At 33.1% G+C, this 21,993-nt stretch overlaps 1 protein-coding gene and 1 long non-coding RNA gene across 5 annotated transcripts in view; one reads left to right on the top strand and one right to left on the bottom strand.

The window, feature by feature from the left end:
* Positions 1–21,993, top strand: part of LOC110849485 (homeotic protein antennapedia) — a 121,984-nt gene that overhangs the window by 44,296 nt on the left and 55,695 nt on the right. Inside the window, exon 1 of one of the 4 annotated variants that reach the window (XM_022096897.2) lies at positions 8,827–9,666. The exons of the other annotated variants lie outside the window; for them this stretch is intronic. The gene's annotated coding sequence lies outside the window, so the exon portion shown is untranslated. Of the gene's footprint in view, positions 1–8,826; positions 9,667–21,993 lie in introns of those variants that run through there. 4 annotated transcript variants of the gene reach the window in all.
* On the bottom strand, positions 21,029–21,818 carry LOC110849487. Its single transcript, XR_002547826.2, has 2 exons — positions 21,399–21,818; positions 21,029–21,323 (listed from the first exon to the last, which is right to left on the bottom strand). It is a non-coding gene; the product is annotated as an uncharacterized LOC110849487 (long non-coding RNA).

Raw genomic sequence — 21,993 nt, 5'->3', positions numbered from 1 at the left:
TCATGGAAATTTAATTGGTTGCTAATTTAATTTAATTGGTTTAATTGGTTTAATTGTTATGAAGTTAACGAATTCAATATCGTCATACTCAAGGGAATTTAGCGGGCTCATGACAAAGACTTATTTAGCATCATAATTTGATTTAATGGAAAACTATAAATTTAACTGAAACTTGATTTTCATCAGTTAATTTTCAGAAATCATGGTTTGCCTAGTTATACATAAATTGAAATTTTGTGCATCAAGGTTAGCTTATTTTGCTCAGAGAAGACTTTGTATAAGTAGAAAAAAGCCATGAAAAAGGTTCCAAAACGATGATAAATCGTTCGTTTTTTGTGTATTCGTTGGATAATCTCTCTGGTACTTTTTGCCCTCATATTTTGGTCGGTTTAGTATTTCCGGAGAAGAAAGAAACCCCATCCAGCCGGGTAGTGGATGAGTCACTCGGATTGATCCGGTTGACTTGAGTGAGTGGCTGCTAAGTAAGAATTAATCTTGGAAATGGTATTTTGACGGGGAGAGTTTGGGTTCCAAAATCTGGGAGCAAAGTCGTCGTCGTCGTCTCATAATCGAATTTATTCCTGCGAGCAATTCATCTTTGTTGAGGAGAAAGCAGAGAGAAAGCAGCAAATCTTGTAAAGTTAACTTTTTGTTGGTGCTGCGATGCTGCTGCTGGTGGCATGTAAATAAGGCGAAGAATATTTCCACACCATTTCCCATCATCGTTATCTTAAAGAGGAGTAGAAGAAGCAGACTAAAAGGAGGGAAAATGTTGAGAACATTGTTTTGGCGTGTGGATATGGGAACACTCTTAGAAATTTTGGGGAATTTTTGAAGCATTTTAGGGGGTTGAAGGGAATTTGACTAAAAAGTTTAGTAATTTTGTTAGTAACTGGTTTTATTAATATTTTTACTGTGGAACATTTTGGAATTTTGATGGGACTTTAGCCAACAATTCGTAAATTTAAGTAATTTTATAGTAACGCATTTTAGAGTAATATTTTCACTCCAAGGAATTTTGGGAATTTTGGGGAGTTTAATAAATTGAGAATCAATTGGTTAGTAATTTTGTTAGCAAAATGGTTTATTAATATTTTAAAGGTAAATTTGGGATGATTTTTGGTAAAAAAAAATCTTGTAATCAATTTTATTGGGTTTCCTTATTTTTGCCATTTTTACTGATTTTATCCCATTTTTTTTACAAAGTTTGTCAGATTTTCTACCCATATTCTACCCCCATTGACGTATTTTTGTCGGCGACCAAGGAGGTACCTATCTGCAATTGTATTGGACTTTTTAAATTTCGTAAAATCGCATTGAAGGCGTCAAAGTCTGAAAAATATTTTATTTACAATTTAACTATTTTCAAAATTTTGATAAAATTGTTGTATGTTTTTATTAAGGTATTTAAGGTATGTTTTTGTAACCTTGGTAAATTCCTTTCTGTTAAATTGAGACAATTCATACAAAATTTAGCTAATATTTCGTAGGAAAATTAGCTCACACATTTTTGAAAATTTACCCCGATCTTGTAAAGTTTGCAAAATTATTTTACAACAGGCACAGATTTTGCAAAGTTACCAAGCACTGCGTGAGAATTGCTTCGGCATAAATCTTGTCACCAATTTTATTATCAAATTGGTCCCAATATTTCTGGCTGGCAAGATTTTTAAGCGTGTTTTGGTACCCGGGAGGGAGGGAGAGACAGAGGTATCCGTATTTTTGGCCTGATTTTCCCTATTTATTTACCAAAGATGAATTCCCCTCGAGCCAGAAAGTGGAGAAAGTACCGGAAATTGTTCGTTTTTCTCTTTCAGGAGAGAAATGGCTTTATGATAAAAATGCGCGCATTGTATTTTTGTTCCGGTTCGTGAATAAATATTTATTTCGCGTCATGACAACTTCTTCCGGTTCGCTTTGTCATCTTTCACGGGGAACGAAAAAGAGGTGTGGGCTTTTCAGGGGGAAGAATATTTTATTTCTGTATTTATTTTTGTTGGGGGAAATTTTGGAAATAACATATTCAGTGTATTTTTCATCGATTTCAATAATTTTCATAGACTAAATTACTAATTAATGGGAGGTTTAAAATTCGCGCCCCGCCCTCAAATTAGCGCGTTCTGAAAAGTAACTAAAATTATAAAACACGCTAATTTGAGCGCGAGGGGCGAATTTTATACTGTTTTCCTTTAAAAACATTGGGTTCTTAAAGTCCAATAATTTATTTGAATTTCAGTGGGAATTCTAAAATTTCTACTTGTAAGACCTACAATTTCTATTTGGTAGATGACAATTATGCAATAATTATTATCAGTGAGTAATTATCCTAAGGAAAAATGGGGAATTTTTACTTCCTTTAACATTTTTACGAGTGTAATTATAATTTTTAGAAATTTTTAATGTTAAAAATTAAATGTTTAAATTAAATGTTTAAATTAAATGTTTTAATGATAAAAATTCGAATTTTACTGCAAATTATTTTCAAAAAATTTGATTTCAAATTTACGCACATAAACGTTATTTCTTTAAGTTTGAAGAATAAATGCTCTTTTTCTGTTCTCATTTTTGCAAACGCTGAGGGATTTCACGTCAAGTTTGTAACTGCGTAACTGTGTTAGGTTTATAAGTTTACGCGCTTTTGACGTGACGTGAATTGACACTGTAAACATTTTTTTTTCTAAAAAATCTCTCGTAGGTGCAACCTTGATTTCAGCTGAAAATGCAAAACTCGAAATATTCACGAACATTTGTTTACGAACGAAAAACATGCAAGTTTCGTAAAAGATCGAAAGTCAAATTTCCTTTAAAAATCCGTGTAGAAGTTTGTAAGCTTACAAACCTTACGCAGTTACGAATGTTACAAACATTAACGTGAGTTTCCTAAACAATTTAATTCATACCTGAATTTTAAGTTTAAATTAGTGAAAAATCTCGAATACTAGTTATTGACGTGAAATTCTCGCATTTTCCTCCGTTACAAAGATACGAGTTAGCCGTTTATTTGGCTGATTATTTATGTATCTCATTTCAAGGTGACGACAAGAATATGGTGATCTTGTAAATGGATTAGGAACGATTCTTCAGGTCCTTTTTTCTTGTGTTGTGCAATCATAAAATAAAAGTGGTAACGAGACGACTTTGCGAAGCTGCACAAAAGCTGTGTTTCTTGATGTTTTAGTTTTTAGAGAATGTTGATTTTCAACACGACTCGTCATTCGTTCGTACATAACTTTGTAAATATTTAGTAGTTGGTCACCTTGTCGAGAAAAATGCGATTTTTTTTAACACGCACCAACTCAGTTTTCTCAGTCAAACAAAGCCGCTGTGCGATTTAGGGGAACTCATTGTAACCTTGTAAAAATCTAAAATTTGTAAACCTCGTATTTTTGGGGGACAAGAACAAGAACTTAAATTAAACCTTTTAAAAAACCTAACATGTTAAAAAAAATAACTTTTGAATCCAATCCAACTAAAAATGTTACAAATTTGTAAAAGTCTAAAACTAGTATTTAAATCTAATTAAAATTTAAAAGTTTAACAAATTTTGCAAAAATCCAATAACTGCGTTAAACTCGATACAAAAAAATAATCTTTGTCGAAATTTTTTTGCCAAGTACAAAAAAATGCAAAATTTGTAATGTTTTCATTGCGAAATTAACTAATAAATTGGTATTAAGTGTGTCTAAAATTTGCCAAAACCCATTTATCATGAATCAATTCATGCATGCCTTTGTAACTTTATAAATTCTGTAAACTTACCAAATTTTACCATGATTTTAGAATATTTGATAGGAATTTTTTTTAAAACTTGCTCAGATCTATGCAGATTTTGTAAAAGTTTATAAAATTATTTTAAAAAGTTACCAAGCGGTGCGTGAATTGTCGCAGCATTAAGCAAGTCGTTTTACAAGTAAATTGTCTCATTGACATTTTAGTTAATGGATTAATCCATTAAAACATTATGCAAAAAATTCCTCCAAAATTTGAAGATCGGAGTGAATTTAGAAAGGAAGAATTGTCAGTATTTTACAAAACTTACGGATTTTACAAAGTTACCAATAACTGCGTGAACTACGTCAAAGTAAGAGAATTCTTAAATTGATTAACGGATTCTTTCCTCATTAAAACATTTTGCAAAAAATTCCTGCAAAATTTCTAGCTTGACGTGAATTAGCCGAAACTACATAGAAAGAATTGTCGGTTGGTCGGCTGTTTGGTTGGCTGTTTGGTTTAGTTGGTTGGTTGGTAGGATTTTTGTTTGGCCATTAATCACTGTCAGGGAGAGGTTGTCATGTATGTGTAACTGGTTGGTTGCGAAGTTTAGGCTGGCGAAGAAAAGGAAGGCCGCACCCAGAAAGAATTGGCAATCATGCGATGCACAAATGGAAATGAGAAGTTATGCCGACTCACAAACATGCACTTGGCAAATGTGCTCCTTTTTTGTTTGGGGAGGTGGAACTGAAACTGGAGCAAGTTCTTATGTACGACTTATTAGTTAAATAAGCACTTACTTACTTACCTGGTTAGTCTGGTTGGTCAAATGGGCATGACATGAAATCGAATATTGGAGTAATGCGAAATTTGCATAGGAGTGGATTCGAATTTTGGCGAAAATTGCAGGGAGAAAATATTTAAGTGTATATTTCGGTTGGTTAAAATGTCTGGCATGAAGTTGAATATTGGAGAAAAATCTTATTGCGAAATTTACATAGGAGTGGACTTGAATTTTTGCGAAAATTGCGGCCAGAAATAAGTACACATTTCGGTTCGTTGGTTGGTCTGGTTGGTCAAATGTGCACGACATGAAATCGAATATTGGAGTGAACGACTAAATTTGCATAAAAGTGGATTTGAATTTTGGCGAAAATTGTATGTCTGGTCGAAATGTCTGGCATGAAATCGATTATTGGAAGAAAAGTTTAATGTGAAATTTATGTAGCAGGGGACAAGAATAAGTACAAATTTGGTTTCCGAGAAAATTTTGGAAATTTTGTAATCAATGAGATTACATTAAATCTGCATATATCTATAGTTAATGAAGTGCAATTCAGAACGAAGTTTTTTGCAAAAGTTAAAGACGGAAATGGCAAGTGAGACTCGTTTTTAATGGAGTTTTTGAAATCATTTTATGAAATGCCATCCAATTTGTATAATTAAAACAGGGATAATTTTAAAAGTGGATTGCATATTACAATTTATATCAATGAAATAAGTACAAAATTTTGAATTATGAATACAACGATTTTCCGGGAATATACAATTTTTTTTAGTTTTATGTTTCTGCTAAAGTTTACTGCACGTTGAAAATTTTGTGACGTGTTGAGGATCTAAAAAGTATTTGTTTTAGATACGAAATGCAATCTGAACGAAAGAACGCAAGTTTTCAAAAAATTTTCGGAAGAAACTTTACTCGATTTCAGAATTTAAAACGAAATTCACTTTGACATTTTATATAAAGACCGAAATTTTGAAGCAAGGATGTATTTTTTTCATTTTGCTTGCGTTTTAGTTTGGGTGACAGGGCTGAGAAGGAAGGAAAAGAAGCGTCGTCGTGCCGTGGCGTGTTGCCCGTTTTGCTGTCGAGCAAAGTTTTCAGTTGTTGTCTTTCTTTCTTTTTGTATCGGTCGGATGTGCTGGTGTCAGGTCGTAAATTAGCAGAAACAAGGCTGTACGGAAAGGATGTGGGAACCCAATATTAGCAAATTTGTAGTAAAAAAATTAGCCAAAAATTATTGGAAATTAGAAAAAAATAGGACAATGCGGCAATAAATAAATTGGGTTTGGATTTTTGCACAACAATTCAAACACTTTTTCCACTATGGATGTAATTTACACCTGGGCGTGGTCGTGTAGATAAGTGTGCCAAAAATTTGGGAAATTTTCGAGATTTAGCCAAACTTTTTGCTGGAGAGAATGGAATTTATTTTGGGAAATTGAGATATTTCCATTTCGCTAAATTACGTGAGTAAAAATTTGCGAAATGTTGTGAATACGCGTGTATTTTTTTTAATTAGAAGACGAGATGAGATGCTGACATTCATTCTGCCGAACCCCTAAACGTTGCGAAATGCGTATTTGCTAAATCCGAGATTGTTTAGTCATCTTGGAAAATGTGTTCGATTTTATTCAACGGTAAAATGAGAGGAATATTTGCACAATATATTTTTAAAAGTCAAAGTGTATTAAGTATGATTGGGTTTGATTAAAGTGGTAAATTTTGTAAACGTGGTAAATTTGAAGACTTTACAAGAGATGAAATATGTATACAAGTTTTGCCTAAATTTGTTAGGTTAAGCGTCACAAATTGATTTAAAATAAGTTTACATAATGTAAAAAGTTTTAGATTTCCTCCTTTCTCATTTTTCAAATTTTCTTTTTCATTTTATTCCGTTATTTCTTATACTTTTGAAATTCCCAGTTTTTTTGGACAAGTTGATTAAGATGAAATTGAAATTTTTCATAAATTAAAGTGTAAAATTTTAGTAGAATATACATAAATACAATTTGATCGCTTTATTAAAACGATAAAAAATATTTTACCAGATACAAATTTTATTTATAATATAGCACAATTTTATTCTGAAAATGTAAAGTACAAAATTTAAACTGTATCTATTTTTGAGTATTGTTTAATAAAAAATGTAAAAAGGTGCCATTATTTTAAAAAAATAATTATTCCTGGTTTCAAAATTACCCGTATTTTTGTATTTTTTAATCATACAAAAACTATTTGCACATCTGAAATCTAAATCAACTTTTCTAATTTTTCCAAAAAGTATAAATAAACTTATCGGCGTCAAAAAGGTGAGAATTAAAATTAGTTAATTATATAAAGGTAAAAATTAAACTTGTAACTTTAATTTATTCTCAGGTACAAAATTTTTTTTAGACCTGAAACGTTTTATTTCAACGCTGGTAAATTATTTTTCATAGAATTCTTAATCTATAAAATGTCTAAAGATATCACGTAGAAAAAATTTTCTGAATGTTCTGTAAAGGTCGAAATGTTTAATTTATAAATTAAATAAGAATTACGTTTCTAAACAAAATTTGAAATTTTGAATATTCCAACACATTAAAAATATGTATACAAAATATTAGTAACAATTTTCTCAAATTTAGTGACTAAATCTGAGCGAATGCCGTAGAAAAATCATCATTAATTATTTTGATAGCGGTTTTTTCTCACATTTAAAAACTAGGCAAAACTTAAAAAAATACAAAAAATAAGTATCAAATTAAAAAAAAAATGAAACGCAATTTCGTCGGAAACTTAAAGTTTTGAATATTCAATAATTAACGGATACTATAGATGGCTCATCTAGATGCATTTTTTTGACGAGTTTTTTTAACGAAATTTCCGAATTACGAATTACCAATACGAATATTTCTCCATAAGAATTTTTTTTTCAAGTAAGTTTCCGAATGTGAAAGGTAAGAAATGGGAGGAATTTCTAAGAAGAAATCGTGTCGTGGGTGGTACTCGGCGGATTCATTGGTAAATACCTTTTGTTGTGGAAAATGGTGATTTCTTCAGGTATATTTTTCCACCTCACGAACAAAAACCTACTCAAATCCAATCCAATCCAATGGTGAGAGAGAGGGAGATGAGATGAAAGAGTAAAAATGAAAATGATGGCTACCTGATTAATGTCGGATTAGGATACCTGCTTCAAAAGGGTCGTGCGTGCATTAAGGGGAAAATTTAGGATAAGCCACGTTTTTTCCTTAATAAATCGCAACGGATTAAATAATATCGACCAATTTTGTTGATTTGTCGGCGGGGGCGATGGCGCCAATTTTGTTGATTTTTCGGCTGAATTTTGAAGGAATTTGACACAACCACCGTCCCATTTCTTATAGGTTTTCTACACTTCTTTCACGGCAAACCAAGAATACAAGAAATACGAGGTGCAAGAAACTGCAAGCAATAAGCGCCATCTAGCCACCCGCCATATGAAATATAGCGGCGGGAACTAGTTTCTTACGCTCTTTCAGGTCAAAATATCTACAGGAATCCACCTTCTTCCCATTATTTCTTGCAAATGGATACTTCCTTGGCCCCGAAACTATGCACATTGCACATCATAAATTTGTACATTTTCAAAATTCAAAATTACAATATTGCAAATCTTTGCTTCAATTGCTTCAATTAAATTAACCATATTTTCTTTAACCGGCGTAAAAACTGACAAAAACTTGGATATAATTCTATCATAAAAGTAAAATGTGCATGATAAAAAAAATCCACCAGAAACACTAGAAATCAAACTTATCGATACATCCACCTCTAACCGGTATCCTTCCCGTACAGCCCTTCGCCCTTAGCTCGACGGGGTCCTGAAAGGACGCACCAATCGAATCAAACCCTCAAAAATCAGATCCCTTTTCCGAGAAGGATTCAATTTTTGAAAAAGAAAGATCAGAAAGAAAGAATTAATTTCTCTGAATTTAGTTCCCTAAGAGACGAGGTACAAGATTGAGACGAGTTGATTTAGTCAGTCCTGACCTTAAAAATTGTGCTTACGTATTATCATTTCATAAAGTATACGAAGTGGTGTTTTTGATACGTAGTTGTTTGTGGTGGTGACTGATGTGATTTGTCTGCATTTTGCATGCCGTATTGTTGTGTCTGGTAAATGGTCGTAGTGTGAACAAGGTTTCGTTCGTGATGGTTGGTTGGGAAAAACAATGGAAAAAAGGGTTGAGCGATAATAATCTTGTAACTCGTGGTCTCGTGGCGTGTTGAGTGAGTGAGACGACTTATTTTTATTTTTATTGGTGTGTGATCTCCTCTAATCAGCTCAGACAAACTCAACTTTTTTTATGAAATTGTGCTGAATTCCAGAAATTTATTTTTGGTTTCTTTAGTGTCTGTTTTTCAATACGTAAATTAACTGTTGTGCTATGATTTCCTCTAATCAGCTCAAACTATGGGAGGGTCAGACGTACTTTTTTTATGAAACGAGTCGATTGTTAAGTTTTGTGAACTTTATTTTTGGTGTGTTTTTCAATTTGTGTGTGAATTAATTCAATTTGTGTGAGGTTTTTTGATTTGAGGATGTGCTAATTACGGAAATTGGACGTGATTAAGGTGTAATTTGAGGAGGGAACAAATTGATTTTTTTGTGTTTTCCTGAAAAAAAGTGAGACTTGAATTTTTATTGGTCTCGCCTGGACAAAATTACCGGAATTGCCGACTAGACTACGTGGGTGGTTAGATTAGTGAGCGGAAGTACCAATTAATTGTGGGGGGCGGGATGAGAGAAATTTTTAATTCGTGGTCGTGGTGGATTACTAAGGATTAAGCCGAACTGGATTTATTTAGGATCGAGTTACTCGTACGTAGGATTCGATAAGGAAATTTGTGCTCTCGTGAAAAAAATTTGATAAGATTCGTGGATTATTTCCATAGCGGTAACACAGTAATACCGACCAGAATAATACAAAAACTGGGAGCAAATTCGTAGACGGCGTGGAAATTTGCAGGATTTGATAAGATTACAAATTTTGTTTCCATGGTAACGAAACCAAGTTCCGTTTATTCATGGTTTCCATAGCGACGAGCGATTTATGGGAAGCGATTTCCCATAAATTACAAGTAGCATCCCTGATGAGAGAGGTCTGATAAGGGCCACGTCTTGGTGAAACGGAGCGGAAATTAGTGTAAGTTAATTACCTGTTTGTAATAACCATCAATTATCTTGAGGAAAGAAACTGTAACTCGATACGAATTAATTTCTGACTTTGTTGCAAATTTGATTTTTTAAATGATTTGTTTTGCTAAAGGAGATAGTTTTGCGGTAGTTTTTTTGCTATATTATTCATGAGGAAATTGGATATGGGATGTGGGAGGGAGGGAAATTGGTAATTAATTAATTTTATGAAGGGTATCGCAGGATTGAGGATAAAATTTGAAAAATGGGAGAAAATTCAGGGTTACAGAGTTGCAAAGTTTAACGTGAATTGAAATAGTAAACAAGTTTTCGTTGTGATTTATCTTTCGTCATCTTCCCGAAGTTATAGAAAAATTTTCAAATTTACAGAGTTTACAAAGTTACCATAGTTCCGATAATTTTATAGAATACTTATATAGTAATATTTCTAATATTTCTATAAATTTTTCATTAACGTAAAAAATATTTTTCGTAATTACGGAGCATGGCTTGTTTTGCATGAAAAGAAGTTTTTTCATGGAAATGTGTTTTTCATGGAAAGATATGAAATTGTTTTTGCATGAAAATTACATAGTTCATAATTAATATTTATATTTTTCATGGAAACGTATGAAATTATTTATACTAATTAAGTACGAAAGTTGGTTTGTTTTTCATGAAAAGAAGTTTCCATGAATTCTTTTCATGGAAATGTAGCGAAGGCTGATTAACATCATTAACATCAGATGATTAACATCAGCAAGCATTAACATTAGGCGAGAATTATTTTTTTCTATTTTTCATGGAAATGTATATAGCGGAGATGAGATGTGATTGAGGGGTGTCCCTCTTCTGGGTGGGTGTCCAGAAAAAGGGCCCATTGTTCCTCTATCCAGTTCATGAGAAGGGATCAAGGTGTCTCATTTCATTAAGGGAACTAGAAAAGCCAACTTTGTAACTTACGAATCACACAATCGTATCATCGCTCATTGATTTTGTAAGTATTTAATTTTATAAACTTTTAGCAAATAAAACGACGTCCTTGATCTGAGGAAACTTACAAAATTTGGAAGCTAATTTTCCTCAGAAATATGTGCAAAATCTTTTAAAGTTTATAAGTTAACGTATTTTACAAAGTTACCAAGGCCTGCGTGAATTGTCTGATTAATTATTTAGCTGAGAGGTACAGATTTTTTTAACAAAGTTATCCTTATCGTTCGAATATTTGTAAATCCTGAGTATTTTTATAATCCTTGAAATTGTCACAATTCAATCCAGAATGACACAAGACGATCTAAAACAACTTGTTACGAAATTAAATTTACATAAAAAACATCAACGGCGATAACCCTTTACATTTTGAGAAAATTGAATTGTGCATTATTTACTTATAAATTCAGGAAGTATATAAAATATGATTTCAAGTGACAATTTAAAATATATCCAACATTTACAATCGGCATTTCTAAAATTAAAATAAATAAACACTAGAAATTTTTGAGGAAATAAATTAAGTTGGCAAATAATTCAGGTTTTCATACTCATTAACTTGTAAAATTCATGACATTTGTAATTCACAATTTAAGGAATTGTAAACTACTGAAAAAAACATGGCTTAAATTTTTCAAAGGAATTCAATTTCCAAGAAATATCCAAAATAATATGCCTTGTACCACCATTAAAATAATAATTATGGGAAATTTACACAATATTCTGATTTTCATAAAATATGACTCGTAAAATTATCTCATTTGTAACATGGAATTTACGATTTAAGGAATTGCAAATTACAGTAAAACATGGCTCAAATCAAGGAATATAATTTCCAAGAAATATTCAAATAAAATGGCTTGTAAATTTCTGAAACTTGTAGAAAATTACGGGTTTATCACATTTGTAATTCACAATTTAAGAATTTGTAACGTGCAGAAAAATATACTATTTAATTTTTCTAAACAACAAAATTTTCAAGAAACATTCAAACCAATATTACCTATAAATTCCCATCCATAAAACAATTATGGGTTCATTTACCACCCCTTCATTGCCATAAAATGCCACCTTAAACACAGGTAAATGTCCTTTTACTTTAAAATGTGACCGACCTTGCCCTCCGTTTATTTTATTACGTCACCCACCTGGAAGTATATCTCCTCAGCTAAACAAATAAATATGCCCAATAAAACACGGTAAAAGATTTGTTACCGAGAAATATCACCCAACAAGCTGAGAATCCTGTCAATCACGACTTTTGTCAAGTTGTTAGATCATCTTGTTTTTGGGGAGCAGTAAAATAAAATAACACGAAATGGAGTGAACGGTGGGTCATAAAAAGAAGCAGACTCCCGTGTCTAGGTCAGGGTCGAGTGCAGGCAATAAAACACCGTTTTACTGCACTTTTCTTCCTCCAGTTCTTCCAGTTCCAGCCAGGATTCCAGTTTTTATTCAGCTTAAAAGGACACAAGAGGCGAAAGGGATGCAAGAGATTTTTGCCTTTTTTTGCCGTAATAAAATTTCAACGGGTTTAAAACAGATTTTTGTGGGATGAGTTTTTATTACGGGATTGTTTATTATTTGGAAAAAAGGACGGGATGAGATGAATGAAGGGATGATTTTACGTGTAGTATGGGAATGAAGAGTGTACAAGGATGAGGAGGAGAAGAAAAGTGAATTTTTTTGGGAAACGAGTTTTTCCAAATTTTTGAAAATTGGCGGAGAAGAATTGTGCTAAATTTTAGTGAAATTTTGGTTAAGTTTTTGTTTGACCAGTGAAACGAAAATGTGGTTAATTAGTGTGATATGGAGTCGTTTTTCGGTGAAAAATGGATTAGGAAAAATGTGAGATGAATTTTTTGAAAGTGTTTTTAGTTTCTGGGAATTTATGTAAATTTGTGGAGAATTATTTAGAAAATTTTGTGATCAAAGTTGATGCAGTCGTTTTCTGGTGGAAAATAAAATCGGATTTTCTATACTATTAGGAAATTATGTAATAAAGTGTGTGTTTGTAGAGTTTAACAAGTGCTTAACTATTTTTGGAGACTAATTCAGCTTCAGTTTGAGTAAAATATTATTACTAATATTTTTGATAATCAATTTATGTACGTTTGATGTTTGGACTCGAGAGAAACATGAGTGATAATTTAGTAAAAACTAAATTTTCACCGAAATATCAGGTGAATTAAATTAATTTTATTAGAGATGAATTTCAAATCTATTTTGGTACATATGAAATCATAATTTAATTTCTTCGTAAATTTGCAAGGTTGCGAAGGACTGCGTGAAAGTTAGGAATCTTTCTTTGAGTGTTAATCGCGCCACTAGAAAAATTTAGGATTTATTTTTACCCTAAATTTTAAAAAAGATTTCCAAGATATTTCTCATGGATGCCGATTAAAATGTTTTTGGTTTTTCGTGCTATTGATTAATGAGTTTAAAGATATCTTTATTTTAAATTATGGTCTATGATTTACTAAAATAAACCATTTATCACCCGAAAACCCGAAAAGAAACCGTGACCTTTCCACCGAAAAGTTGAAAACCAATGTCTTTCCCCCGAATAAACACCGCCATAAAATGAAATTTTACGTTTTGTTGGGATTTTTTAAATGAAATTATTTTCTAGGAATAATCAATCATTAGAATCTAATAGTAAAGTATTATTTGTTTACAAATATTTTTTAGATTTGACGCAGATGAATTTTTTTTTATCTTTTACAAAATAAATGAAAAGTTTTAAAGAGAAGAAAAAACTATGCGTATTTTAACGCAAAAATTTGTCTATTATTAGAGACAAATTTTAAAACCAGAATTTTTGTGCTTGGAAAGATTTGACATTAATTATTTTGAAAAACCTTGAAACCGTGACATTGTTTACCCTCCTAAAACACTATTCCAAACAAAAAGGAAATTTTGCATGGTTTTTATTGGCCAGGAAATTTTATGAGTTTTCTGATTTTTTTCTTAAATTGGTTGAAGAAAAATCAGAGAGTTTTTATGAAAATTATCTATGAATTTTGACTTTTAATTTTAAGCGCCAGTTAGTATTGCGGTAATTCGCGCAGTCCTTGGTAACTTTGTAAAATCAGTGCGTTTTGTGGAATAATTTTACAAACTTTTATCTAAACAATAAAAAAAGTCATTGATCTGAATAAGTTTACAAAAATTTGTGAGTTAAATTTCCTCAGAAATATTAAGTAATAAAATTTTGTAAGTTTACAGAATTTAGGGATTTTACAATGTTACCAAGGACTGCGTGAATCATCTCAATATTGATTAAAGCGGATATTAGATTTGACGCCGATTATTATTTTTTACCATGCACAATAAACTTTAAAGATTTTAAAGATACAAAATATGCTTCTTTTTACGTAACTTTTCCAATATTTATTAAAAATTTTAAATAGATATCAAATCGTCATATTAAGCCTTTATCCCCCCAATTTCTCCCCCCTCGAAAAAAAACCTGCCTAAAACCATGACCTTTTCCTTGGAAAAGTAAGCTAACATGAAATACGAGTCTTTCCCCTCTCTCATTTTTCACGGCGTATTTCACGCAGTTTTTTTCTCCTTTCATAAATGGAGAACGGAGGAAAAATGTATATTTCATAAGTAAGAAGAAGTAGCCTTCATTTCACGGGATCCATCTCGCTCTCTTCTCTTTTTCTCCGTTGTCTTGCCACTTCCGGTCTCCTCAACTTCCGCCGAAACGGGTGAAGGATTTATGACCGGGTAAAAACTAAACCGGCGGAACATGGGATGGATGGACGGGTGCAGAGAGAGTGATAGAGCGGGCTAAAAATAAAATAAGGGGAGGGAGACAACAGACCCCGAATTTTCGGGGCTTGTCAGCCTAACCACTCCCCCCGAAAAAAAGTAAGGAGCACTTACTTAATTGAGGGAAAGTTTGAGGGGAGATGAGGGGAAAAGTGGGTGGAGGTGGATACTGCGGGAAGGATGTGACCGATTTGAGGGGGGTATCTGATGGGATTTTGAATAAATATGGGAGAATTTTAAGTTTCTGACGGGAATTGTAAATAAGTATGTTGGCAATTTTCATTTTATGAAGAGTATCTTGAACGAATAGATGAAAATTTCTATTTTTTGATAGGAATTGTCAAGAATTACGTGGAAATTTTGATTTTCTGGTAGAAGTTCTAAATAAATATGGGAAATTTTAATTTTGTAATAGAAGGTTTCAATAAATACTTAGAAATTTTCACTTTGTAAGGAGAATTTTGAACGAATATGTAGGAATTTCCAATAAATGCGTGGAAATTTTCATGTTCTGAGCCGAATTTTGAGCATGATCCGTCTGGAAAGTTTCATAAAAAGGAAGGATACGTAAACTTGTCTGAAATGGATGACACGTGCTTTACGGAGGAAATTTGGGGGAAATTTTGATCCAATTTTCTTCCGCGTTTAATTTTTAGGGAAAAATAAGGTCCCTGACGCCACGTGCTTACTGGAGGGCCCTCTGCCTTAACACGCGTGATGATAAAGTGGATCGATTCTTAATTCTGGTTGTGTCGTGTCATGTTCTTCTTTGAGCTGCGTGACGTGATGGAAAGGAGGATGAAATTGGAATCGGGAATCGGAGAATAAAATGAGATTTCTCGCTGGATCCCATTTTCCAATTATGTAGCCCTTCTTCACAGGAAGGAGAGTAGCTCGTGGGAAACGTGGCAGCAAATCTGGGGGGAAGAGGAGGGGGGAAATTTTAGAAAAAATTGAGAAAGACTTTTACAAAGTAGGGATGCAAATTATTTCCAAATTTCACTCGTAAACTGTGTAATTCTTGTTTCACAAAAGTGACGAGATTTCAGTCCATTTCGATACTTATATTTCCTCGGGAATTTTTATAAAATTGCGAAAGTGTGGGTTTAACGAAGGTTACAAAAATCAGGATGAATCTGGTTTGGCAAGAACCCTTATAATCTATGGATCTATTTTTCACATTAAACATCGTTAATATGTTACAATTGTATCCTCGCGGCGTCAAAGTTACAAATAATAATAAAACTTTAGGAAACTTAGGAATATTTATTTTAGTAATATTTTTAGGAAAATTGTAGAGAAAATTTGTACAATTACTGAATTTTTTATACAAAATTATGAACAAATCTATGCAAAAATGGCAAAATTATAGAATTTGTTTGCACATTTTATCAATTTTTGTTAATAAAATTCAGCAGTGCGTGGGTACGGCCCTGTTTTTTTCGGTGGATGTGTTGGAGGTGGACGAGATGACGGATTCCATTTATTTTTCTGGTAGCAATTCAAACTCATCACTTTTTTGTGAGTGTGTAAATTGATTCGAATTTGGAATCTGATCCATCGTCGGGATTTTCCCCGATTTCACGTCATGATAAATTTCTGACTCACTCCGCCTCCCACTTTCTCTTCCTTTCACGTACTTATTGAACCAACCACGTGCAGACGGGATGCCACCGATTCGGTAACAAGTTGGTAACCAATGTGGCAATTTTTACCGAATTTTACCAAAAATTATGTTTTGAAATTGAAATCATTCAGGGATTGAGAAGAGAAAGTAACTCTATGCAACATCGATTTGGTTACATGTATTTGGTAACAAATTGGTAACGATCGTACCAGTTGGGACAAATTTTTACCGAATTTTACCAATAATTTTGCCTAAATCATAATTTATCGCCTATTGCGACGTGGATAAATTTGTTCTTGGCTAAATTTCTACTCTTTGATGACATGAATTGGTAACGCATTGCTACCAAGACGCATTAGTGACCAATTTTTACCAAACTCTACCGTAATTTTCATACTGCGAGGAGACGTTGATTCTTAACTAATATAAGTACATTTTATTCGCTACAATTCCGGTAAAAAAAGCTAACAAAATGTTTACGCATTTTGTTTACATCTTGACAAATTTGAATACATTTTACCAATTCCGGTAAAAAAATGTTACCAAATCGTTTATTCTTATTTACAACACGCAAACGATATCTATCCCTCAAGAAAACTGATTCTACTCTAAATCGATCCAACTTTCACCCCGGGCCAACTTTGTATTTCCCCATTTTACCCGCACAGCCCCTCCAGTTTAACTTAAATCCTCGTCACTTTGCCGTCAGGGTGAAATTGTGTGAAGCTTTCTATCCATCCGTCTCCCTTCGTAGCTGGGGTTTGGTTGTGTTGGGGGGCTCATGTCCATCCATCGCATCGGGCTGGCGGAGAAAGGCGGCGAGTAGAAAGTTGGAGGCCATAACTCACTCAAGACACGTCAGATTATTCCCGTCGTCCTCTCCCAAACTCGCCCTAGCCGTCCTCTTCCTCCTCGCCAACAAAAGAATAACAAAAGCAGGCAGGATTTTCTCCTAAGCTGCCAACCTTTCCCACCATACGGATCGATACCATGGGATGAAACTCTGTGATGGTGGTGGTGGGGAATAAATTGATGAAAATTTGGATGGGGAGGAGGAGATTTGGGGAAAATTGGGGAAATTTTGCAAAACAAATTGCAAGGATTTGGAATATTACGGAAATTATCAGGTGTTGTGGTGCAAGAGGGATTTATTAGATTTGAGTTTTATGTATAACTGGATGGTCTAGGAGTGCTGGTGCTGGTGGTGGTGGTGGGGAATAAATTGATGAGAGATGAAAATTTGGGTGGGGAGGAGGAAGGAGTTTTTTGAGGGGAGGAGGAGATTTGGGGAAAATTGGGCGAAATTTTGCAAAACAAATTGCAAGGATTTGGAATATTACGGAAATTAGCACGTGTTGGGGTGCAGGAGGGATTTATTATGTATGCGTGTGGGAAATTATGGTTACAGGTTTGCACTAAAAATGTTTGTAACGATTTACACATACAAAATGTGAATTTCTTGGAAACTTTATTTTTGAAAATGTTGGAAAACTGCAACGATTGATAACCTTTTAAATTTTATATATTTATGGATTCTTTGTAATTTTTACTAGTGACGTGTTCAAATTTCTAAGAAATCAGTATGTCTAACTATCCAAATTTATAGATTTGATTAAAAAATTTGCCGTTTTTTTATGAATTTGTACAAATTGGTTACACTACACATTCCTGAATTTGTTTATTGTGCATACGTACTATAGTATTGCGAGGTAATTTTTACAATAAGCTAGGTTTTCCGGTCACAAAATTTCACAAATTTACCAATTTTTGGTCATTTTTACCGAAACAATGTAAATGCCCTCCACATTTCCATGTTTCCACTTTACTTCCGTGTGACGAGGCGAATTTCTATCTATCTTTTTTCCTCTCCTAATCAATGTTGAAATTGGTTTCGCTCCTATCCATTTTTTGGGTCGGAATCGTCCCCAATTTTCCCTTTTGCCTTGACAGGGATCGAATTTTGGACGACGTGAATCCCTCGAGGCGGAGACGTGTCCATTGAGTAAAGTAAAGTAAAGTGGTGGCCATTTTTTAGCCTGGAACATGCATCCCGAGGAAATGGGATCGGACGGATGGATTGGTTTTGTAATGGATAAAAGAAATCCATCTCTGTCAAGAAGGACACAAAATCACGTCGTGCTGCTGCTCCCTGCTACTTTCCATTCAATGGAGGAAAATGAAAATAAATGCGACATGGTCACGGGCATGGGTATGATTTGGTGGGTGGGATGCATGGGATTACGAATAAGGGATTATGTAAGCTGGATTTTGGGTGGAAAATAAAATAAATACAGCAAGGATGAGACGAGTAAATTAGCTGGGGTAAATTTGGTGACAAAAATTTCCAAAATTTTGGAGAAATTTTGGTTTTTCAAAAGTTGGAAAATTGAGATTAATCGATACAATTTGTAAGATGTAAAGTTCCAATTGAAATTGGGAAATTTTGGAGAAATTTTGTTCGTTTTTTTACGTAAGTTTGGTTCGTCCGTCATTGATACACCTTTTCAAAAGTAAATTAAAAATTTATTTGAAAATTTTGAAAATAAATGCGACATGGTCACGGGCATGAGTATGATTTCGTGGGAGGGATGCATGGGATTACGAATAAAGGATTATGTAAGCTGAATTTTGGGTGGAAAATCAAATAAATAGTTAAGGAACTGCAGTGATGAGACAAGTAAATTGGTTGGGGAAAACTTGGTGACAAAAAATTTTCAAATTTTGAAATTCGAAATTTTGGAGATTTAAGAAATTTGGGTTATTCAAAACCTGGAGAATTGAGATTCATCGATACAACTTGTAAAATGTATATTGGCAATTGAAATTTCGAAATTTTTAAAAATGTGGTTCTTTAATACCGCTAACCTGAGAAAATATAATTAAAGGTAAACAGATTTCAGGTCAAAGTGAAAGTTAAATCATCAAAATCATCAAAATTTTACCAAAATCCATGTTTTTTACAACAAAAATTTGGGAAATTGCGGTTCATCAATATACCTTGTCGGAAGTCAATTAAAAAATTAAAAAATAAAATTGTTTAGATAAAATGATATAATAACCTTAAATTTAAATTACAATGTTCTCGACAGTTTCGAAAAATCACTTTTAATAATAAATTTGTCCCCTTTTACCGCCGTAATGCGTAACATTATGAAACATAAATACTTCAAATGTAAACAGATCGCTGATGGGCTTGTTACAAGTTAAAATGTAAAAAATTCTGAAATTGTCGAAAAATCTATTTTATTTGTTAATAACAAATTTGTTGTTCCATTTTGACGCCAATACGTAGCTATTATTAATTATAAATATCTTTTTAGGTAAATAAACAGATTATTTTTTAGTATGATAAAAGTTAAATGACTTATTTCGTCACGTGACATTTCTAAAAGTAAAATGACTTTGTCTCAATTTCGAACTTTGTTTAAAATTTTTACCAGTGATAATTACAAATTTTAATTCATCACTAATCTCCACCTGGTGGAATTTTACCAATTTGGTAGTCTCATCCATCCCGGTACACACATATTGGTAATTAGTAGTCAGCCCAGGATGCGAAGTCATATAATAAAACTGGACCGACTTTGATAACAAATATTGGTAAACAATTTTTACCAGGATAAAATTGAAGTAATTTTACCAATTTCGTACTGTAATTAGTCGTATATCATCAAACTGGACCAAGTTTGGTAGCAAATATTGGTAAATATTTTTTACCAGGATAAAATTCCAGTCTTTTTTACCAATTACTTACCACACTTTTTAGCCAGCCCATCATTTAGAGTGTTATTTCAAGCAGCAACCTGTATACACACATCTCTCCCATTTTTACCGGTTTTCTTCTTGTTATGCTACCTGGCTGGCTGGAATTGCACGTCTGTATGAAATCCAAGGTGGTCCTGGCACATCATAATCATCACCCAGACACTCGACTACTGCTGGAAAGTGGAGATAATAACGAGATAAATTATTCCCACATTAAGTAAATGCACGGCCCTCCACCTGCGCTTGATTCTAATCGAGTCGAAATTAGTTGGTCGTAATGATGCCGTCATTTTATTTCGTTTCATTTTATGGATGAAAGAACGAGTCAAAACTGAAATGAAATTGTTACCAGATGGATAAGAAAGAAATTCTGAGGTGGGATGGACATATGGTTGGTTGGTTGCTGGTTGGGTTTAAGGAGAAAAAAATGGGGAAGCATCTGCTCTCTTTACATGTTAGGTTTTCTTTAAGTTTTGGGAGAAATGTATGTGTCTACACTCTGAGAAATGAGGGGGGAGAATGGGAAAATAGGTAATTTTTTTACCAGGTCGGTAAAAAAATAATGGACCATTTTACAACAATATTTGGTAACAAATTACGAAGTTCAAGTAAATGAAAATATGTATTTGGCGGGTAGAATTGTTCAAGAAATTTGATGCATTTGTTAAAAAAAATATTTAAAAATTTGAAACTTTGGTGACACAAAAATATTAATTTAGTAAAACAAAAATGTTTGAAAATTTTGTAACAAAAATTTGTAAAATTGTGTGTCACAGATTTGCCGTAGTTTGAAATATGCAGAAATTAGGTCCTCTCAAGGCTCAAAAAATGAGCGAAATGAGCAATGAGCAGAAAAATAAAAAATCAGATTTTTCTGCTCAAACCTTGAACGTACCACTTTTTTTATCGATCATAATTCTTGAGAATCGTGATCTTTATTTGTGGGAAGTTCAATTATTTGTTTATCATTTTAATGGTTCTAAATTCAGTTTCATAATTCATACAATTCCGAAAATAACTGAACGTCAAGAGATATGAGAAATTTTATCATTGTGCATGGCTTTAACATGGCTTTTAATGGGTTTCAACAACAGGCATTGTGAAAATATTGCAGGAGAATTAACGAACAGCATTATCTCAAATAATTCATTTTATATAGCAGCAGTAAACAATTTTATGTATAAATCAAATGCTTAAAATTTAGATGTAATAGTTTCCAATTTAATTTTGAGTTCCAGTATTTTTATTTCGGCTTCGCTGAATCGTAATTTTATCGCATTGAAAATCATTAGATTTGATGTAATTGAAAGAAATGACCGCACTTTTGTCCAGAGTTTCGTCTTTCTCAGGGTCAATCCCAAAACCCGACTGGTTTAACTTCTCTTTAGTCTCTGTGTACGTTTTAAGAAATCTGTCAAATCCATTTTTTATTTGACTTTCTTCGCAATTAAGGGCAAAGCATCTTGGAGACGACGAAGGAATTCAGTGCGGTTGGTCACCTGCTAAAATATTTTTTTGCGATTAAGGATTTGGTTATTCAAAATTACATGTGGATAACAAATTATCATTTACCTTACCTTAAATGAGGTGTTATTGTTGACGACATAATATGCCATGTCAATTTTTACTTGTGCTGTCCAGCGAAATATTTTTCGGCCGCCTACCTCCACGACGCTACTTTTGTTACAACAAATTACGGGATTTGCAACTTTTTCGACACTGGTACGCTTAACCTGGGTCTTGGGACCCATAATGATAAAGAATATGTTTTAGAGAACTTTACTTAATTTTTAAACGAAAAATTGAAGTAAACAAACAACTGATGTGCTGATGTGGAGCAGAATGAGCAGGATTATGAGAGAAAAAATCAACCCAAAACTCGATTTTTTTGTTGAGCAAGAAAATCTGATTTTGAGCGAAATCGCATGCGCACAGCCGAGCAGAAATGATCAGAATGAGCGATGAGCAGAAAAATCAGATCTTTTTTAGAGCTTTGAGAGGACCTATTGGTAATAAAATGGTTGTAAAATTGGTTGGTAACCGATTATTAAGTGGTAAAATAATTGTACTTCGGTAAAATTTTACCAAACTCTGGTAATATATGAGTTTGGTATTACATTTGGTAACGGAGTTTTAAGCGTGTCTGAATTGAATGGCGTACGTCGCGATGTT

Source organism: Folsomia candida, unplaced genomic scaffold (genome assembly GCF_002217175.1).
Source record: "Folsomia candida strain VU population unplaced genomic scaffold, ASM221717v1 Fcan01_Sc004, whole genome shotgun sequence".
NCBI classification, from domain to species: Eukaryota; Metazoa; Arthropoda; class Collembola; order Entomobryomorpha; family Isotomidae; genus Folsomia; species Folsomia candida.
This window is presented reverse-complemented; position numbering and strand designations above follow the sequence as displayed.